The sequence below is a fragment of the Tamandua tetradactyla genome, chromosome 16 (assembly GCF_023851605.1).
Source record: "Tamandua tetradactyla isolate mTamTet1 chromosome 16, mTamTet1.pri, whole genome shotgun sequence".
Lineage (NCBI taxonomy): Eukaryota > Metazoa > Chordata > Mammalia > Pilosa > Myrmecophagidae > Tamandua > Tamandua tetradactyla.
In genome coordinates, this window is record NC_135342.1 from 46,556,204 (window position 1) to 46,577,390 (window position 21,187).

Sequence of the window (21,187 nt, forward strand, 5' to 3'; positions counted from 1 at the left end):
ATTGTTTTCTGACTAGTTGCCAGTCAGTGTTCTCATTTATAAAATGGGTATGACAATGACATATCTCAGAGGTATTTTAAGGAGAGTGTACACATGTAAGGCCCTTAGCACTGATACACATAATAGGTTCCCAATTAATACCAATAGTAGTAGTAGTGAGAAATAAGCTTAGGGGTTGGGATAGGAAGGAAAAAATAGAACTGCTAGCAGCAGACTCAGAGTTATTCTCTGAGACTCTCCTTCATTTTAAATCAGTGTATATAGTTAGAGACACCTGATAGATGCAAAGTGACCCAAAAGATATCATGATGAATACACAAACAAGTAATAAATGAATCTTGTCCTCCTATGTGTGTTTGGGGAGGGGAAAGACATCACTCACCCCCATCATGATGCTACAAGATAGAGGGTGGCAAAAGCTCTGTCTCAGGTATCAGAAAGTTTGGGGACAATGAGAGGACAAGGAGGAAGAGATAGGTTCTCTCTGGGAGAAGCTAAGAAAAATTCTTGAAATTTAAGCAAGGTTTAGAAAGAACTGCTTGGACTTTGGAAGTCAAAAAGGCCCAGAGGGCAACTCTGTGAAGGAAACAGCATGCACAACGACCAAGAGATAGGAACGAAACTAGCATTCAGGAACTGACAAATGGACTACATGAAATGGGTATAAAACTTTCTCCACACATGTTAGCATGCTGGAGAAATGACTTTTTCTTTTATTTTCTCAAAATCAATTTAAATTTGACTCTAAGCCTCCCAACCTACCAGAGCAGCAGAAAATGAAACCTCAGGCATTATTAGAGCTCCATATTCATCCACTCCCACATCAGAATGGTTCTAAGCCCTAGAAGTTTCCACAGTACCTCTATTCCATGCTGATGTCTGCTGACACACCCCTAACCTTTCAGGCCTGCAAGTTTCCTGTTTGGGGGCAGGACTAAGAAATGTATGACCCAGAGAGCATGGAGAAGTCAATGACTCCAGGAAAAGCCAAGTTCATCTATTCATCCTTCAAGCTGCCACTGATACTGAGTTGAATCTAATTTCACCTCAATATAAGTATTGAGAGAGTTCAGGGAGAGTTGCTGAAGCTGCCTAGCCCCCTAGGAAGCAGGAAAGCATAGAGTTTGAAAGTCAGGCCTGGTTCTGTTTCCCACTTTCGCTTCTTAGCATCTGTGTCAACTTTGGTAGAGTCCTTCATGTTTCTGGGCCTCCACTTTTTTGTCTGAAAAAATGGATTATTGTTAATAGTTGATTATTAAGATTGTTAAGATTAAATGAGATAATACATGTGAAGAAATAATACCTGGCATATATAAATGCACCATAAAGGAAGCTGTTTTCATTATCGTTGCCATCATGATCATCTTGTACTCAGGATCAATACACACTGAATAATAAAATTCTTCTTAACTGTGGTACAAGTTCGAAGCCAGATTACCTCAATTCAAATCTCAACTCAACCATTTGCTAGCTGCACAACTCTGGGCAACTTACTCATGCATCCTCTCTGGGCCTCAATTTCCTTATCTATAGATTTAGAATCATATCAATACCTACCTCATAGTACTCTAGGGAGGATTAAATAAGTTATTTCATATAAAGCACTTAGAACAACACTCAATAAGTGTTGGCTGTTTTCGTCTTGCTGTATTTTCCTAAACCTTATGCATTTGTTCAATTCTCAGAACCACTCCTATGAGAAGAATAGAACATGATTTATTGATGAGGTTTAGAAAGATGTCCCTCTCCTATCAGAGTTCATCTCTCTCTCTCTCTCTACTGAACTCACACCCTCTTGTTTTCCCCGAAGTGGAAAGGGCTTTAGTTTATTATTATAAATGTCATGTCAATGGTAAAGAAAGAAAAGAAATTCAAGTAATGCTGAAATGTATAAAGTAAAACTTCAAGATCCCTCTAAAAGTTCATCCAACCAAGGAACAGCATTGTTAATAGTTTAGATGTTTTATAAATATAAATATATGTAAATGGAATCCTCCCATACAACCTATTTTTTAAATAATATATCATAAACATCTTTCATGTCAGTACTATTGCATGTACCTTGCCCTTTTCAATTATATCAATGTACCAAATGTTATTGAACCAGTCCTCTAACACTGGAAGTTTACAGGGTTTCCAATTGTCTGTGATCTTGCACTCATCATTACTTTAAATCAGCCCCCGAACTTGCCTGATTATTTGGTACAAATTTCTAGATATAGGATGTATGAATCAAGGAGAATAAACATTTTAAATTTGGGTGCATAGCACTAGAAAAACTACCTTAGAAAAAAATGGTTTCTCTTCTGTCTCTTCTAGCTCTCATCACCTCATCTTGGGTCACATTCCCATCTCATCTTGGACATATTCATTTCTATTTGTAATTCAATTATTCGCCTTCGTGTTTCTGGAAGGCCTAACACAAAAAGGAAAGTGTTCAATGATTTGCTGTTAATCAAGTAAGTAAGTTAGCCCAAGATCTCTGTCCAGGATTATTCTGCCCACAAAACAAAGTAGGTTGGAACACCAACTCTGTTGCTTAAAAGCTCTGTGATGTCAAACCAGTTGCTTATCTTCTCTGAGTTTGTTTTATCAACCACAGCAATAACAACACTCACCTCACGGGATTATTAAGGAGCACAAATGAAAAATTTATGTGATAGTTCTTAGTAGGGAGCAAAGTATGGTTCAAATGCTGATGGTAGCTATTACCCTGCCTCTTCTTGCCTCTGCTTCTCCCATTGCCCCTTTCACACACTACTCCACCCCTTCCCTGGCCTCTTCAGAGATTATTTTCCCCAAGAAGAGGCCTGCTTCCCATGCAAACCGACTCCAAAGGCAATTAGGACTCACCCTCCCTCCCCAGGGTTTGTGAAACTCTACACGTTCCATGCTTCCAGGACCATTAACCATGACTTGGTGACACCATCCCAAAAGGGACCAATTGGCTTTGCAATGGTGGACGATGACTTCATTGGGAAAGCCATTAATCATAATTATGAAATAATGAAATGGTTGTCAATTTGCCCATGCCTAATAACACCTAGTTAATAAGACAGTCTTTTTATTCCTCACAGTGGAAATGGATGGGAGAGGATACTGTTTCTGGGAGAACATTACACGTCCTGGATGGCTGAAGTGCCTGGCCAGTGGAAGTCACTCGACTCTTGGCTGGATGCCTCAGCGGCACTCTATGAGCCGTGCAATAACCTCTCTGAAATGCACTGCTGCTCCTGTCTTATTGCTTAATTAATCCACTTCTAATTGAGATGGCTGTGCATTACCATGGCTGCCTCCCTGCCATGAAAGCCCATAAAAACATACTTGGCTCTTTTAACAGGACTCTTGAAACAATGTCAAGAACGTGGACTTCTCAATGACATCATACTCTGTCAAGAAATGTGAGTCCCATGACTTTGGCCAAATACTATCCTGACATCTAATAAAAATGTCTGTTTCTTTTCCAGGTCCACTGAAAGCATTATTACATTTCAAAGGATTTGTACCGAAGGGAGGTGAGGGAGAAGGCAGATGGAGGGAGGAGAGGAATTACTCAGGGGCTTTCCTACCCTTTCCTCATAGATCCCTTCTTATTCTTTCCTCCTAATCACATCATTATAGTCACCAAGAGGCCTCTGTAAGGTACCTAAGTGAGCAGTGTGTTGTGTGGAGCGCTGTCCTGAAAGTTCAAATCATTTCTAGCTGTTTGTTTGATGCAGTTCTAAAACAGAGTGATAAGTGTTCAAATCCCAGCTCAAATCCCTAGCTGGGTCACCTTGGACAGGTTGCCAAACCTCTCTAGTATCCGGTTTTGCTTTGCATGAATTTGACACTCTCAAACATAGACATATCACAGTACAGCATGTTAGGCCAAGTTCGGGGCAAAAGTCTTTGCAAAATTGACATATAACCAAAATCATCTTTAGAAACCATTGAACCACTGTTGTGTCTATAAACCCACCCATAGTAATGCTCAGGCACACTCAGATTTGAGACATATGGAAGGATAGTCTAGATCAGAAGTTGAAAATCTATTTGACCCTTGGGCCAAATCTGGCCTACTGCCTATTGTTCTTCTGGTTGTTGTTTAAACAAAGTTTTATTGAAACACTGCCCATGCGCATTCGCTTACTTATTGTTTACGGGAGCTTTCAACCTACAACAGCAAAAACGAGTGGTTACAACAGAGACCATATGGCTTGCAAAGACTAAAATACTTACTTTTTGGCATATTACAGAAAAAGTTTGCTGACTTCCCATCTAGATGCAGAAGTTAGTGGATTCTATTCTCTATACCTTTAAGATAGCTATCAAATCTCTATCAGTGAATGGAGAGAGGTGGAGAATTTCAAAACACACTGCTTGCCTGTAGGGTTGGTTCCATTCGGTTGTCATATTAAACCTCTCGTTCTTAATTTGGGTTAATGGTGTTTTGTTGCCAGAAGAATTAAAAGATACCTTGGTGCACATCTTGCATAGGAGTTAGGTTCTAAAACTAGCCATAACTGCACTTGAGATTTGATTTTCCTAAAGACAGTGCCCCTATTTCCCAAATTGCAGACCAAAGTAAGGGGTGAGGGGTGTCAGCTCAGAAGCAAGGCCTTTGGGGAAAGAGCTAGGGCCAAGCCCAATTCCCCAGAAACCTTGAAAGTCAGGGTTTCTCCTCTCCTGGATTCACAGGAGGCTTTGAGTGATGCCTCCAGTTCTCTATTTCACTGCCACTTCCCAGTATCATCCCCACTACTTTGCCTGTCTCCTGTACCAAAAGCCTCCTCAAAGCCCAGGCAAATTCTAGCTCCTTCCTTTCTGTACATGGCTTGGAGAGACACTTCACAGGTGATCTTAATCCCACCAGTTGTGCATGACCTCCCCTTTTGTAAACTCTCACACCAATCAGAGCCTGACCCAGTGTTCGTGGTCTAGAAATGACTGCGGAAGGCAGTGCAAGGGAAGAGTGCTATGTCTGAGAATTAGGATTCCCTCCAGGGCTGGCCTCCTCGTGCTCTGCGAGGTAGTAGTTTTCAGAAGTTTCCTCATTGTCAAGTGGTCTTTTTTTGCTTTTCATTCATAAGTCTGCCGCCCTAGCGGATAAAAAAATATATATAACACTTTACATTTATGCAGCACTTTTCATGCATGCATTATCTTCTGAGAAAGGTGCTGCAGAGGAGGGGCAACAGATGTGGGCCCTAAATTCAAACTGTCAGGACTTGAATCCTGCCTGTGCCCCTTAGTAGCTGGTGACCTTGAAGGCACCTGAACTTCTTTATGCTTCAGTTAAATCATCTGCAAATGGGAGAAGCAGGAGTTAAATCATCTTACTTTTCTCCGAACAATCTAGCCCTGAACATGTGCAAGAGAGGGGCCCAGATTCCCCAAAGCCTGGAGGAAGGTGGCCTGCTTTTCCATTGAACCCCATTTGCGTTGTGGTTCATTCCTTCCCCAAATGAAACCAGACAAGGAGATGCTGCCAGTTTCTCCTGTCATTACAAATGACTGGTGAAGGTGGGAGTTTTGGAACAAATAATCTAATGGGTATCTACTAAGCAGATGCTCAAGTACTTATCTACTGCTTGCCAGGGCTGCCTGGTACTGTTCGTCAGCCGGGTCTTGCCCAGACCCCCAGGAGGAGTGATTTGCCTCAACTTCTCAGAGCCACACCCTCTCACAACCCCCTGCCAACTTTTCCTTCACTCTCTGCTCTCAAGACTTGAATTAACGGTCTTGACTCATTTCCCACAGGACCTGCTCCTGAGAACACAATAGAACATTAATACCTATGGTGAGCTGTGTAACTTTACCTCTTGCAGTGCCAGCTTGGCACACAAAGCTTCCTGCCCCATGATTAATCACTTTACTGGATGATTGACAGTAGGAACATTCATTTCCTCCATGTGGCCACGATGGTCCCAAAAGACAGCTGCAAAAGATTCAGCCATTGGTACATTGGTACATTTCCCCTGGTCTTGCCTGGCCAGTCTTATCTGTGACTAGTTTACTATTCTGATACATAGGCCCTTCCCTTATTGAATTGAGATCACCCTGCGACAGAAGACATGGGGATGAATTTCGTCATGCAGGAGAGCTAGTGAAGAAGGTAGAAGGAGCAGTCTGCTACCTGTCAAGTTACATTTCTTTTAATAGTCAAATGATCATACATTTGTGTCCCCATATCTGAAGTCTGGTCTTTTCCTGGGATTTCTTCCTCAAATATTATGAGGGATCCCCAAGTTTATGAGTCAATCTCTACTGCTACCTTCCAGGAGAAGCTGATTAAAATGTAACCCCGCAAATTTGGCAACCTCATCTGCTGCTCTTGGTTGCCTGGGGGCACTGCTCACTCCAAAGTGGTCCTGTATACAGTGTGAACCCAAATAGCATGAAAAGTCCAAAGAAATGCCCCAGAGATTGCCTACTATCTCCAGTGTCCCATTTGATACCCAAACCGTGGTTAGGGGACAGAACAGTGATGATTGGTTCAGGCTCCATTGGCTCCTCAACTATGAGAAAATAAGGTCACATTTAAGGGAGCCCTGCAGCAAAGCTGCCTGGGCCTGGCCACTGGAGCTCTTAGCAACAGTTTGGTGTCATTTACACACAAGTTGCTCACTTCCCCCACGACACATGGGGCTGTCAAATCTCTGGGACAGGAAAGATTCCTAGCATCAGACATTCGAATTGTGCCAAGACAAGATTCAGGTCTTCTCACTAACTGTGTGGTGTAAACCAGCTCTATTTGTTCAGAGGATTCAAGCAGTAACTGCCAACCCACTTCCACCACTGTTAACATAAACAAATAAACAGTAACTAAATAAAATATATAGTATAAACATTTACATATATATACTCCGTATATGTATATTTATTTGTTTATATATTCTTTCGCCATTTTGTGGTCCTCCTCATTTTCTGCCCCAGAATTGGCGACTTTCTAGGATGATGAGCTACGACAACATTCCTTTCCTTTGGCTGGAGAACCCACCCTCACCCATCAAGATCCTTTTCTCACATGTTCCCGAAATTACCATATATTAGTATATATCCCCACCATCAGGGTCATTTGCCATGTTTAAGATCAGCCTCACACGACTTCAAGCCTTACTTTTTCTTGCATGTAAGTCAAACATCACCCTGGCCACAAGCCATGTTAGAAACCACAAAACTGAAGATTCAAGTTCACAGGACTATCCTACTCAATGATTACCACTAAGTACCATCAGTACAAGGTTTCCCTCGCACTGTTGCTAGGCTTTGGGCTGAATGGAGATATGTTATCTTCTTTGCATCCACTAGAGCACTTACTCCTACGTCCCTTCCTCTCCCAATGCCCCTATACACACACCCTACTGCCCAAACCTAGATAATACCTATGTCTTTCAAAATGCTTTCTCTCTCCCATTGCCCTTCATTCTGCTCTCAAATTGACAATCTCCCTTCTACACCAAAGCCCCATAAGGGCAGGAGCCATATATCCATCATCCTCATATCCACAGTATGTTACATGGTGCCCCAAACATACTAGGGGCTCATTTAATATTGGCTGAATAAAATGACTGCAACAACCCCTATAAATCCTATCCTCAAGTTGCCTACTACCCATCTTATGTCTGTTTCCCTGTTGTTACCTCAGAGCCTTTAGTAAAGACCCATTTAATTGTTCCCACCTGTCTCCTTGCACTATGGGGAATTAATGGGGAAACTTTGAGAATGCAAATTATGAGTAGCAGTGCATTAAGAAAGGACAATTTCACTTACTGAGGTCTGGGTGGCCATTTAGTGACTGACTCCAAAGGGATAGTGAATTTCAGGCAGAGTGGAGGTTATGAAAAAGAACCTTTCCTTATTGCCAACTTTGAAGAATTTGGGCTTTTTAATCTGGGGAGCTGGTGGTTTCCCTTATGACATCTATCAATTTTCAGAACTCCTTCTCTTTTGTACAGAGTTATAGTGGGACCCCCAAAGACCAAATTCTGCCTGCAATAAACATGAGGATTAGTGGGAGGAATTTAAATTGTGTGTTCAACGGATGAGTAAGTACAGGTTGGAAACAACTTTGTATAAAGTAAGAGATGAGATAGACAGACTGGGTCATTTTTATATTATTCCCAGACATTTTGCAAATGGAAGCTGCTGCTCACAGTAAGAGAATGTAAGTGCCTTGTGCATCTTTCTGAGTCAGTGCAAGATCAGGCTTTCACCCCAATTCAGCAGTATACCAGGACATAAAAGCTTGTCTGCATTAGGGAGTTTGATTTGGACGGCGAGTCTACTAAGCTGTGAGCTTCCCACTACAGCAGTCACTGTAGAGCCAATAAACTGAAATTGGTGAATCCATGTTGGCTCTGTTTTCCTTGAGGTGTTACCCAACCCCCAACCCTCAACATCTATTTTAAACAAATGCCAGCATGGATAAAACAAGAGTCTTCAAGAGTAATTTTGAAAGCCTTGGATTCTTAACGAAACTTTCAAACAAGATTCTTCTAGGAGAGGATAGAAAAATGCAATTGAAATGAAGCCTTTTGGAAACAAAAAAGAAATGGCACATTTGACAAGGGTCAGCTGGCCAGAATCCTGTGATGACAGCATTCTGGGAGTATTAATAGGTACCAAGAGCTGTAAATGGTTACAAAAATGTACATGGATTCCTTGACATAACGTACTGGCTCAACCATCTGCCACTTTCAGCAGCCATGGGCTGTATGCTTGAAATCCTTTTTAATCACTTTCACTAAACAAAGAGTTGAGCTCCAAGCGGATTTTTGAAAATCTGCCACCAGAATAATTCCTTGGGCTTGTTGCTCTGGTGACCTTAAGGGATATCTAAGATGGACAGAGGTCTTCTAAAGAATGCCAAGAATTTCAAAACTTCTTGTGCTAGTCCACATTGGGTATTAAATTTGAGCTGCTTTTATGCTAATGTTGGCCACACACAGTAGGCAGTGGAATCCCCTCACACAAACATCTAGCTTCCACAGTGTCCATTGAATTGCTCAGAGGAGAAAAAAAAAGGGTTTTAAAATATAATTTGGGGCGGTGAGACACTGGTTCTGTGGCAGAATCCTCACCTGCCATGCCAGAGACCCGGGTTCGATTCCTGATGCTTGCCCACGTAAAAATAAAAAAATTAAAAATAATAATAATTTCATCCCCAAACATCAAGAATATCAGCCTACTCTTTCTGCACAACTCAAGAAACTATGATCTATGGTGCAGTCCTGTATTGCAGAGATGATGTCATATGCTCCAAATCATGTTTATTGTTATTTCATAAGGAATTTAAATGTTTTTAAAGAAAATTTTTGATTATCCATAGTTTTTTTGGGGTGAGATGGGGAGGGGCATCCCAAACTCAGGTCTCCTGCATAGAAGGTGAGCATTCTACCACTGAACCACCCGTGCAACCTCTCCATCATTTTTTGCTTTTCACCTTCAGAGCCTTATCACCCTAAGACTTAAGCCTTCTTAATGACACAAATAGTATAGGATTCCACTTACATGAAATACTAGAATATACACATTTATAGAGACAGAAAGTAGAGTATAAGTTGGGGCAGGGAGAATAGGGAGTTAATGAAATAGACAGATGATAAATTAGATGGATGGATAGACAGACAGACAGACAGATAGATAGAGAAGGTGGATGGATAATAGATATATGGAAGGTGGAGGGATATACAAAGTTGGTAGATCTGGGTAGCTGAAAGTGGTGATGTTGGAGTTATCTGTATGGATCTTGTAATTATTTTTGCCATTGTCTTGTAAATTTGAAATTAGTTCAAAATCAAATGTTTATATTAAAAAAATTGTCTTCTTTTGACTTTTCCCAAACCCAAAGAGAGCAAGTCTCCTGTTGTCTGGCAAGAGCACATGTGAGGCTATGTGGAGCCACCACAGTCAGTGGGTATAGAAGTCTGTGCAGTGGACTTTCTAGCTTACAGCAGATTTGTTTTGCTTTCTTGGGGAAATTTCCTCTTAGAAACCTTCAGGTCCACATATCCAGACTTTCTAAGAGGGAAATAAAGATCTTTCCTGTCATTTAAAAAAAAAAAATAGAAAATAGAACCAAGACTATATGCATGCCAAATACCTAGAAATAATATAAGCTGGAGCCTCATGTTGGCACCTGAACAGAGGCAATTACATATAGAGACTTATTTTTAAGTCAGATGTTTGTTTCTCCCTCACTGGAAAGGTTTTGGGATTATGTGGATCAAACTGATTTTTAACACCAGATTCCATCACTCTGTCAGCTCCTGGACTTGCTCACCATACAATGAGCTTTTTCTAATAAAGCTACAAATGCTCCTGTATCCAGAAGTCTCTGTGGTTTGTGCATCATACTAGGTTTCAAACTGACTGTACCCATAAGAAGAGCCTAGAATATCCTCTAGTACAGACAATTCCAAAAATTTTGAAACTTAAAGCCACAAAGGTCACATCTCACAATACACATCCATCGTGAGTGTCACTCAAAGATGCAGACCGATGGGTCGGCCACCCTCCCACATCCTTCCTGCCACAGGGCCAGGCGAAAAAGAAGCTCTGGATGGTCTTGTACCAGAATTTAGTGTTTTACCCTGGAAAAGATAAATGTTTTCACTTACAGCTCATTGACCTGAACTGGTTACATGACCTCATCCAACCATTAGAGGAATGGGGAGTGCAATCCTACCCTGTGCTTAGAAGGTAGAGATCCAGAAATACTAGGTAAGGATTTCTAAAGAGGCTACAATCCTTTAAAATGTGACTTGCATGTCCTCTACTACCTCCTCCAGTTGTCTTTAAAAATCACAAAGCAGTCTTTGACCAGATCCTGTGAAGTGACTGCTAAAGAATGACAGAAACCCTGGACTGATAGATTGCCCAAGAGGGTAAATTTTCATTGTAAATGGACGGATGAATGAGTGAATGAATGAATGAAAAACCCCTCAGGGTGATGTCCTGGGATTTTCCCTTGATGCTCCAGTTTTTTCATGCATTAGTAGAAAAGCATCAGTGCCCAAAATGAAATGTAACTCTTTGTAGGTGTCTCTTTATCTTCTATCCCACTTTGTGGGCTTATTTTATACTCTCTATTCTTGACTTTAACTGTCTTTCATTTTCCCCAAAACTTCTTTATCTTTCTTTTTTTCCCATTCCAAGAATTGATGTTTGATTGATCATAACATTTATCTGAAGAACATCATTTAGAAATCATAAAGCAAGGAATGGGGAGGGTACCTTTGAAAATCAGAATAACTCCTTCATTTTACAGGTGAGAAAACTGAGACCTAAAGAGGAAAGTTATTTTTCAAGGCAAGGGCTAAGGCTCCTTATTATTTGCTAAATTTTCACTCTACTTCACCATGCACCACCATGTTGGGACCAGAAAAGGAACTTATTTTTCTGATAAGCATAGAACAAATTCTAAAAAGGAACTAGTACTATGAAACACAGGGAGAAAAGCTAAGATAAAAATTGAGAATCAGCAATGTTTAAGAAAAAAATTAAGAATGTTTTGCCATATACAGATTTCCAGAAGTCATACTTTATGATACTTTGTATTGTTTACAATTTACCCTCTCCATCCCTCCCTCTTCACTCTCTTTTCACTCCCGCACAAAAAAGACATGAGCTCAACAACAACAACAAAACATGAAACAATTGCACTGTGCATTTCAGTACAGCTGGATTACAAAGGAAAATGGCCATTGACTTCTCATTTCTAAAGGGGAAATGAAAAACCAGGGGTGCTACTGCTTTGAGCCTATGCTTAATGTTAACTTTCCCCCCATGAATAGTGTTTTCCCTGGGAGTTCTACTCTTGTTTATATTCATAAAGACAACTGCAGAAAGCAAAAGATAAATAATATCTCCGCTCTTAGCCACTTCTTCATAGGCACAAATTGCATTCTAACCTCTCTTCTAACTCCTTGATATTTGGCAGATATTTAAAGTAAATATCAGTCATATGGAACATTTGCATAATCTTGGAGAGGGTTATAGTCATGCAAATAATAATACCAGATTAGGGGCGGGAGGATAAAGGCAGTGTTAATTCTAGGTCTTAATTTGAACATTGAATCTGGAACCTGTCACTCTAATTACACTAGTCCCCTGTCCTCCCCAGGTTCCCTGATTACACATACATGTGTTGTGGCTTTAAATGGAAGGGACAAAGCCTTATAGAGAAGCAACAAAAGTGCTCTTGACAATTAAAGCTGCTCTTAATACTAATTTGTGCTTCAGAATTCTCACTAACGACAGCATTAGAGACCCTAATTAATACACCACAGTTGAGAGGGATGTGATGAAACCTGAGGTGCTACTGACACCAGTCTAATAACTAGTCCGGTTGTGATGTGAACTGGCTCAGCATTAGAATTTTAAGTACCACACAGAAAAGAAATTAGCATTCTTCAGTCTCCAGTTGTAGTGGGAATGTGAGGAGCTGGCCTTAACTGCAGAGCTGCGGGTGGAGACACATAAAACCCTGAAATGGGAGTCTGGCTTTCCAGACCTTTTGAGAAATGGAAGGAGCTTCAAAATGTTGTCAGTCGGGGGAAACTGGGTTTCACACTGGGCTGATCTTACCCTGGGAATGTTTCACCTTCATGGTCAAACTCCAAACAGAGAAGGAGAAGTCAAGTTTGCTTCTGAAGACCAACTTCTACTTTTTCATGTAGTAGGTAAATGTCGAGTACAAAGTTCTTGAAAAGAGGAACGAAAGTATCTCTCCTTTTGTTAATAGGATTACTGTGAAGTTGGTGGGGTGGGGTGGGGGTTTTCAAACTTCTTAATAGGTGCTTATTGCTTATACTGTAAGAGAAATAGACACACACCTTCCCTCCGTGGCTATTCCATGCACCTGTGTTCTGCAGGCTAGCATGGACCCAACTTTGTAGGATTTCTTCTTCATTCTCTTGGTAGAGTGTCTCTTTTCACACATCCCAGTGGGCCAAGAGACCATTGCAAATGTTAAAACAACCACTCTTCATGCTAAGTTGGATGTAAACCGAGATTATTTATGATAGACTTTGGCACCAAGGCAACAACTGAGTAAAGAGATTTTTGTACACTTGTATTACTGGATCCCTGCTCATCTTTGGCTATACCCACTGAACCCTAGTGCACAGGTATCATTCTGCACAGATATCAAAATCAAAGGCTAATCATAGAAATCCAGTAATACATGCAACCATGCTCTTAACAGAGGTGACATGGCTTTTTTCTTTTGGTTGGGGGGCTCAAGGTTTAGCCATGTCATCAGTCCTCAGTGCCTGGTTGCTTGGGTCTCATACAGCACCTTGCCAGTGATAAAGCACTCAGGAGGTCTAGTCACAATGGCTCACTTTTCTCAGTGCCTGGACCAGTTATTTCACTGCTCTGCACCTCTGTGTCCTCAACTGTGACAAGAGGGTCCTAATTACTGCCCCGCGTCCCTCATAATGATGGTACAGACAGAAAGGATACGACTGCCTTCGTTGGGGAGAGGGGGTAAAGGTGTCATACAGAAATTTGATGTTACTCACCAACAATAAGAGAGACGGTAAAAAGAGTTGAGAAAGACAGGAACAGAAAAAATAAAAAGGAAGGAAAAAAAGTGCAAAAGAATTCATTCATAGAACCACCCCATTCAGAAGAACTACTGGCAAATGTTGCCTATTCCATGAGACGTTAATAGGTATTAAGTAAAAAAAAAAATAATAATAATAATAATAATAATAACAATCTAGCAATGCCATTCTAGTGGGTCAAGTGGGTCTTGAGTAATAGATGACTTAAGTCTTCAGTAAGAGATGACCCAGATCTGGTTCTCCCCGAGATGTGCCCTTCAGAAAAGGAAGTCCACACATCCACAGGGGAGTGCCTACCCAGAACCCATACCCCTTATGTGGGTACATAACTCAATAAGAATAAAATCATCCTAATAAAAATTGGACAAAAGATTTGAACAGGCACTTCACAAAAGAAGATATAAGAAAAGCCAAGAAGCAAACAAAAAGGTGCTTAACTTCAACAGTCATCAGGAAAATGCAAATTAAAATCACAATGAAACGTTATGATGTAGCCATTGTATCAGTTGAAATTTAAAAGATTGACAATATTAATAGTTAGCAAACTATGGAACAACTGGAGCTCTCATATATTGCTGCTGGGAATATAAAATGGCACAGTTTGGCAGTATTTATAAAATTAAACATGCACTTATCATACAAATCAGCAATTTCATCACTGCTATTTACCTGAGAAAAATGAAAGGAAAACTTGTTATAAATAGTTACTTGGTTCATAAAGCCCCAGATTAGAAACAACCCGAATGTCTATCATCAGGTGAATGTATAAACAAATAGTGATAATCCACAGATACAGATACAAAAGAGTATATACTATATGATTCCATTTATATGACACTTTAGAAAAGGTAAATATACTTTACAGTTAGAAAGCAGATCAGTGGTTGCCTAGGGCTGGAGTAGAAAAATTGACTGGAAAGGGGACACAAGGGAAATTCGGGGGATTGATGAGAATATTCTGTACCTTGATTGTGGTGGTGGTTACCTGGTATCTACATTTGTCAAAACTCACTGAACTGTGTGTGAAAATGAGTGTATTTTATTATATGCAATTTAAAACTCAAATTTATATGTAAATTACAACTCAAGTTGATTTTTTAAAAATTCACTTAAAAGCCTTACGTACATGATCCCTTCTGTATTAATTTATTAAGCTGCCAGGAAACAATATAGCAGAAATGGAATGGCTTTTAAAAAGGGAATTTAATAAGTTACAAGTTTACAGTTCAAAGGCCATAACTAAGGCATCTGAAGGAAGATACCTTGGCTCAAGGAAAGAGTGATCTGGAAAGACTCGTGGCTAGCACCAACTGGTCCTTATTCCCAGTTCCTTTGCTTCCGGGACCTGATGTCAGTGGCTTCCTCTCTAAGCATCTGTGGGCATTCATTTAGCTGCTCCAGGACAAAACTCTAGGTTTCATCTCTTAGCTTAGCATCTGCCAGGGCCGAGATTTCTTCTCTTCAGATTCTGGCTATTTCTGTGAGTCCCTGCTTAGCACCCGGGCTATTTCTGTCTCAATCTCCAAATGTCTCCATCGGCTCCCCCTGTCAGCTCTGAGCTCGCTCCAAAATGTTTCCTCTTTTAAAGGATTTCAGTAAACTAATCAAGACCTAACTTGAATGGGGGTTTTTTTCATCTAATTAAAAGGTCACACCCACAATTGGGCATGCCACATTTCAGTGGAGATAATCTAATCAAAAGCTTCCGCCCTACAATCTTAAATCAGGATTAGAAGAAATGGCTGCCCATACAAGATAGGATCGAAATTAAAACACGGCTCTTCTGCGCTACACAGTAGATTCAAACTGGCACCTCTTCCAAAATCAGCGAGAAATCAATGAGTGATGAGAGAACTGGTATAATCAGCAAAATAATCCAACTGCATCAGCACTTACTCCACAAATAGATAAACGTACAGGGATATAGCATCATAGCATTGCATATGGTGTTTTGACATTGACTATGGAAACTAACACCCAGGTCAAATAAACCAGTGCCCTCTGGAATATAAGCGCTACAGGGGCAGGGATTTCTGATTGGTTCAATGATGTGTCAGAAGCACCTGGAACTAGGCCTGGCATATAATGGTTATGCAATAAAAGAATGAATAAGCAAATTAAGACGCTTTCCTGTGGTAGCAGTTATGGGAGTGATGAAAGTGAATGCCAATTTAGAAAGACAGAAGTCAGGTCGCCAAGTTCTCTTCTACAAATTTTTCAGTTGGGTCAGATGAAGCAAGATTCACACTCAAACTTGTCAAACATCTATGTGCTGGACCCTGTGCCTATTGTTTCAGGTATGATTATTTCATTTAACCCATACAAAACAAACACATCAATTTAGATTATTGAGCTTCTTTTGGCAGGTGCAACTTCAGCAAAGATGCTTGAAAAGCACTTACAAAGTACTTCTTTCTTGCTCTTCTTGGAATCCAGCCACCATGTAAAGAAGCCCAGGCTCTCTACATGGAGACATATGGCCAGACATGTGAGTTCACCCATCTTAGCCAGCTCCAGTAAAACAAAAGTGACCCCAGATAAGACCAGAAGCAACCCAGCCCAAATTGCTGACTCCCAGACTTGTGGACAATGTTGTTTTAAGCCATTACATTTTGGGATGATTTACTAAGCAGCAAGTGATAACTTGCTATATCCCAAGCAGCCAACCAGCTCTGCACAAAGAAGAGCAAGAGTAGTGACTCTCCTCTGGTAACTCAAAGGAGAGATGAGAGCATCTCATTAAATAGTGCCTAGAAATTCAGATTTAGCCTTTTCTGCCATCTTCCCTCCCTCAGCCCAGCAAATCAATGTTAATAAAGCACATGAGCTCAAAATTCCCTCATGCCCTGCTAGGCAGAACTTTTTGGTTAGGAAAAGAACAAGAAACTTAATTTGAAGCTTTAATAACCTCCCAATTAAGTTGTTTCTGTTAGCATTAATATTTAATCATAATATTGCTGCGACTATTTTAGAATCGAACTGAAATTAAGTAAAAATGTTTGATCATAAATAATTTCATTATTAAAGGTAATCTTTGTTATGTATGTTCCTGTGCTTATCTTTTATTAAGTTTACTTTTCATGTTGACATTTTTAAGGGCATAATTGTATATTTTCATTCTTAGTAATATTGTTACCATATATTAATTACGGCATTGTGCCAGGAACACTAGTAATGAAATTCTTTCCCTTTTCTACTTTAAGAGGCTGCAATGGGCTCTCTATGCTTCACAACTAACAAATAAATGATCAGCGTTGAGCTCTCCATTTATTCTCTGAATTAACATCTCTCCTTACTAATTTTCCCATAAGCACCATTCGTCTTAGAAAACAACCTTGACTTACAGAGAAATCAGTGTAAGCCAGAGTGGAATGGACATGTATCTTGCCCTTTTGTTCAGAAGCTTCTTGAAGGGCACACACATTACCAAAAAAAGGGTGGCAGGGTGGACAAATAATGCTCCCCCAAAGATTCTCATATCCTCATCCCTGAAAAACCAAGAATATATTGCCTAATGTGGCAAAAAGGGATCTTGTAGATGTGATTAAGTTAAGAACCTTGAGTGAGAGGTTATTCTGGGTTATGGGGGTGGATTATGTAATCATGGGGTTCCTTAAAAGTGGAAAAGGGAGGCAGAAGAGACAGTAAGAGATATGTCAGCAGAAGCAAGGTTGGAGTGATGAGATGGGAGAGGTACTCAAGCTAACACTCTTGGCTTTGGGAAAAGAAGAAGGGGGCCATGAATCAAGGAATGAAGGCAGCCACTAAAGCTGGATTCTCCCCTAAAACCTCCAGAAAGGAACTCAGCCCTGCCAACACCTTGATTTTGGCCCAAGGAGACCCATGCCAGATTTATGACCTACAGAACTATAAAGGTAATAGATTTGTATGGCTTGGTTGTTTTTTTGTGGGTTTTTTTTTTTGGTGGGGAGTGGGGAGAGGAGGGGTACCTGGTCTGGGAATCGAACACCAGTCCCCCACATAACAAGCATTCTACCACTGAACCACCTGTACACCCCTTAGATTTGTCTTGTTTTATGCCACTAAGCTGGTGATAATTTTTTACAGCAGCTCTTGAAAACTGATAAAGGTGACATTCCCAAAACTCCTCAGTTAGAATCTGGGCAATCCCACCTATTGGTTGTGTAATAGAGGACAAATTGTTTAATCTGTCTACATTTCTATTTTCTTGTTTAAGAAGTAAGAATAGTAACAGTTATCTCATAAGGTTATTGGGATAATTAAATGAGATAATTTGTAGAAAACTCTTAGCAGAGAGCCTAGCACATATTTAATACTTCTTAAAGGTCGATTATGTTTGTCATTGTTAAAACTTGTCATGATAGACTGTATTATTGCTCAGATTTACTTGTTCCTTTCCCTATTAGATATATTCTAATGCCCTGCCCATTGGCAAGTGAGTTGCAGTGCTTTTCTGGAAGTGGCATCTACTCTCCTGCCCTATTGTCAGATTTGGCTCTGTGACTTTTTGGCCAAGGAAATGTGAGCAGACATAAGCCAAACTATATCCAAGAAGCTTTTAGAGCAAGTGCACAATTTGGATCTGTCTGTTGTTCTTTTCTCTTTCCAATGAGAAAGATATTTCCCAAATAAGAGCTAAGGTAGATAGAGTTATATACCCCAGGAAAAAAATCATGCTCTAATCTTACTCTCATTCCTGGAGTGTGAACACATTGTAAATAGGACCTTTTGAAGTGATATTTTTCAGTTGTGTCCAACTGAATCATGATGGATCTTAATCCTATACAAAAAGCCACAGGAAGAAGATAGCTCAAAAGCCAGAAGTCAAATGAACTCTGAAGAGAAAGGAGAGGACATTGCCTGTGGCAGGAAAACCCAAGAACCAGACAAAATGCTACCAACTCCACCAGGAAGCAATTCTTCTAGCAAACTCCTTGATTTGGACTTCTTCTAGCCTTAAACCTGTGAACCAATAAATTCCTGCTGTTAAAGGTAGGCCATGGTGGCTCAGCAGGCAGAGATCTCACCTGCCATGCCAGAGACCTGGGTTTGATTCCTGGTGCCTGCCCATGAAAAAAAAAATTCTTGTTTTAAGCCAATCCATTGTGGGCTATTTATCAAAGCTCTGGGAAACTAAAACAAGAGATTCTCCTTCCACCTGGGTCCCAGCTGAGAAGACCCATGTGACACAGAAATAAATGTTTATCATTGTATCACTGAGATTTGCAGTTGTTTGTTATCAGAGTAAAGCTCACAAACACACCTCTCTTAGACACTGGAGAATCTGCCACACACTCCCTTATCTACAAAAACTACACTTCAATTACAGCTACCCTGACACTCGTGTTGGTAATCTATGACTCTCCACCATGCCACTCCTGGGTTCCTAGCCATTGTTAACTCTATCCAGATGAACCCTTGGCCCTACTTGGGCCAATTAGAGTCCCTCTCCAAGAAATTTTAAATTGCGCCCCAGAGGTAACTAGAGACAAACTCTCCCTATGGCTAGAACTAAGGGATTGTGGAGGGGGAAGTCTCAGGAGTTAAGGCCTGATTCTTTTTGACTCTGCAGTTGGAGAAGCAGAGACAGCATATATCTTCAGAGGAAGAATTGAATAGACATGCAAGATGAGAAGAAAGAGTTGCCTGAGTCCCTAATGGTTCTCTAATTCCTAGACTTTGTTCACCCTGAGATCCTTGATTCCATGAGCTATGTCAATCTCCTTCCAATAAATCCCTCTTTCTCCTTAAGTAAGTTCGACTTGGTTTCTGTGATCTTAAACCAAAAGCATCTTGACCAAGATGAGGTTCTAGGTAGGAGCCTTGCTACCAGAAGTTATGTACCCAGTAAGGGAAAGTTTCCATAGATGAGAATCCCCAAAACCCTGAGGAATCAGTCTGTACATAATGGAGGACCCAACCTCCCATGTTCCTAATCTGACTGAGCTGCCATTAGCACAGAGGATATAACTCTCCACTTACACAATACTGAGATCTTCTGGGCCGATGAGTCAGAGAGGTTGAAGAAGATCGTTTCAGTACAGTTTGTTCATCATGCACATATTAAAGGCCTGCTCTATTCTGGAGAATACAAAGACAGCATCACCTGCCTTTTATGAGTTTATAGCTTAGCAGGGGGATAAATGGATAGAAAAGAAGCTCTGAGGAAAACAGAGCTTTCTCTGATAAACAGAAGTTAGCCATTGCCCTTGGACTGGCAATAATTCCCAGATGCAGTGTGAGAACTGGCTTCATTAGAAACATCTGGGAACAGTCTAAGACTGCAGAATTCTGGAGCCTTAACATGTATGGCATACTTCCTTTCAAACCAGCAAAATATATAATTATAATATATATATATAAATTATAAGAATTGATAGAAAAGATACAGAACCAAGCTGCAGTTTGCATGTTGTCCCATCTCCTGGGGATGAGTCTAGAGAGCCAAGCTCCAGGTTATTTTTAAGCTACCCGTGAATACATTTCTAAAACCTCCAACCTCTGCAGATGATAATTCATGTCCTAGTATCCATTCAGAAATTATTTTCCAACTCCTTCTTTCAAGTCCTCCCTTTCTCCTTTGGTTTTCAAGCCCTTATATGAACAAATAAAAAAGCAAACACAAAAGCAATGATTTAAATTCATCGGGATTACCCAGTTTCTTCACTTTCAGTATCTTCTTCTACATAAATAAAAAAGGAGAAAAAAATCACTTAAATTGGTGTCAACAAGGTACCAAAACAATAAGTCAATTAGTTCAAGATGGCAAACAGCCCGTTACTTTGGTTGAGGGAGGGAAGCATGTACCACATTACTTGTTTGATGGAATTGACAGGTGGTCTTGATTAAAATAAGTCTTTTTTATTAAATGTTAATAGATCATAGTATACACTTTTCATGTATTTTTCATAAACAGTAAAATCAAAGTGGCAAATTGGAAATCTCTAAATAACACTTTATCTACATTTTAAAAAGTGTAATTCTTTAGGCCAGGATAAATTAGGAAAGAGATCTTCCTTTTCAAATAGAAAAGCATTGGTGTCTTGCCAATTAGTATGATCCTCTCTAACTCCACTGCATCTCACTATTTGCATTGTGATGGTCCCACATATGAGTAAATACCCAGCTAAGTGCTTCCCATTCATTAGCTTCTTCAATCTTACCAACAACCCTATAAGGTAAAATGTTACCCTTATTGTAAAAAACAGAAATTGCAACTCATGCAGCTCGCTCAGCCTTACATATGTCTGATTTCCAAGTACTCGGTTTTAACCCCCATTCTGCTGGCTGCCTTCTAAGGGTACTTAACTATTCATTCCTAGCCATATTACTGGTTTCTTTCTCCTTGGACTGACTCAAAAACTCCAGATCATTCTTTTCCTATTTTCTGGGTCAAGGAGCACCTCATATTTATCAGTTCCCATACACACAAAGATGGCCTCAAAATTCCTTGACCCAACGTGTCCTTGACTTTCTTTTGGATTTAAGGTCAGAGTCCAGTAAGTTCTGACATGCATATAACACTATTTTCTGTGTGCAATGTGAGTTTCCCACTTCTGCTGCACAACCTCTGTTCTTGGAGAGGAAAAGTTTCATACCACAGTGTCTGATCCAATATGTCCACAACCGCCTTGTTATATTTAGCTCTG